The sequence below is a fragment of the Echinops telfairi genome, unplaced genomic scaffold (assembly GCF_000313985.2).
Source record: "Echinops telfairi isolate 266 unplaced genomic scaffold, ASM31398v2 ScPeMD7_1;HRSCAF=3_0, whole genome shotgun sequence".
In the NCBI taxonomy this organism is placed as follows: domain Eukaryota; kingdom Metazoa; phylum Chordata; class Mammalia; order Afrosoricida; family Tenrecidae; genus Echinops; species Echinops telfairi.
In genome coordinates, this window is record NW_022103896.1 from 89,305,767 (window position 1) to 89,307,912 (window position 2,146).

Consider the following 2,146-nt stretch of genomic DNA (forward strand, 5'->3'; position numbering starts at 1 on the left):
AAGCTTTTTTTGGGTTTTTTTCCTTTCAGCTTTTGGAAGATGTTACTCCACTTTCTCCTCCTCTTCATGGTTTCTGCTGATAGGTATGAGCATATTCTTACCTGAGCACTATTGTATGTGACTGCCTTTTTGTCTCGTGCTGCTCTTAAATTTTCCTCTTTTCCCTCGAAGTTGGATAATTTAACTATTATATGCCTTGGTGATTTTTTTCCCCTGGCGTTTAGTCTAATTGGTGTCCTCTCTGCTTCCTGTATGAGTGTCTGATTCTCATTCATTAAGGTTGGGAAATTTGCTTCCAAAAATTAACTCATTAATTTAGCTGTTGACTTCTTCGTTGTGTCTTGTTCTGGTAGACCAATTATGGAATATTGTTCCTATTCATAGCATTTGTCGTTGATCTCAGGTTTTCTTCTATCTCTTTGATTATCCTGTTTGACTGTCTTTCCCATTTGTTGAAGTCTGGGTGATTGTCCTCAAGATCTCTAGTATGATTCTCTGTCTCTTCTAGCCTGTTCTTGAGATCTGTGATCTTGCATTTTGCTTCTGTTACCTAATCCATTAGCTCTTGGTTTTGGTATCAAGATTATCCTGGCTACATAGATTGAGTTTGAGAAAGAGCAAACGCAGTTCTTAGAAGGAAAGTTATAGCAATAAGCATTCACATTAAAAAAGAAGAACCAAAATAAACACCTTAGCAAAATATATAAAATAAAGCAAACAAAACAAGGCTTTAGCTACAAGAAAAAAATTATAAATATTAGAAGGCACCAGCTGCCACACAGTACCAATGTGCCTTATGGACCATGTGTTCCTATGTATGGCTCCAATATTTGTAATGCAAATTTGGAGAGATTGAGCCATCTAAATGCTTGGCTCCATTAAGTGCCTAGTTAGAATGGTGTTTCAACAAGTTGGAGTAATCAGGCCATGCAACTGGTACTTTGGTCTGGGAAGTTTTATCTTGAAGTATGATAAGGAAAATTGGTACAAATTTATCTCTGATTCAGTGTCCAAGAGTTCAGATTGAGTTTACCAATCATGAAACAGAATGGAGTGGCATCTTTTGTTGATATTGGGTGGGCAGTCAAAGAAGAAGAGTGTTCAGCATGGCTAAGGACTGAAGTCTGGTAAAAGCATCCCTTCCTGAAGACCTTCTTGTTTCTGATAAACCCCTAAGCAGATAGGTCTCATTACCATACCTGTCTCTAAAAGAGACTCCACTAAAGACTGTCACTGGTGAACAAGGAAGAAATACAGATGATCTGTGCTCTAGATATTGAGCTTGCTGCCCTTCAAACACAGATTGCCAAAATCATGACCCCATGAGAGCAGCAAACTCAGCTCAGATGGCTTAGTTTCTGTCATATCTGTTACCAATGCACCACCCTCTGTTCCTTGCACCACCACTGACACCATCATGACCTCCTTCCCATCTCCCTTCAGCAGGACACCACCAATGTAGATCTGCCATTGATCTAATTAGAGAACAAAGAGAGCAAACAGCCAGTACTGGATAGACTTTTGTTAACAACCAAAGAAACTTAGACATGCCAAATAGCCTACAAATTCTTAAAGTTATGAATAGTGTAAAACTTCATTCAGTAAAGAGGTCAGAGCAAGATGTCAAGCCCAAGCCAGTAGACATGACTGACCCTACTGCCCTCATTTCAAAGACGATTAATTTTTTTTTTATTTCAGTATTTAAGCAAGCTTGGAAAGTAATTTCAAGATCTGAATCAGAGTCCATCTCAGAAACAGTGTTGCTTGGGGTACACAAGTTAAAATCTACAGGAAAAATAAGGCTTTAACTGAAACTATTTCCAAATCTTAAATAGACAGTGAGCTGAGAAAGACTATCCCAGCTCAACTGTCTGTGTATTCAAGCTAAATTGTAGTAGAAATCATCACTATTTAGTAAATACATGACCTTGGCATTCAGTTATCTCCTTTCAAATCTAAATAGAGGATTGGGCAATAAGAAAAGCACTGAGTTTTTGTTTTAGCTATAATAAGATGGTTGATTTTGAAACTACCTCTAATTTGGTATATTCAGACATGTTAGCATGTTCAGGTTTTCAGTCTTGAATGTTAGCTCCAATTTATAGGGCTCAGAACATAGAAAGGATATTTGTAGATGCTACTGTGA

At 37.7% G+C, this 2,146-nt stretch overlaps 1 pseudogene; it reads left to right on the top strand.

Annotated features, from left to right (window-relative positions):
- Positions 1–865: 865 nt before the first annotated feature.
- Positions 866–1,831, top strand: LOC101649977 (annotated as a pseudogene).
- Positions 1,832–2,146: the final 315 nt, after the last annotated feature.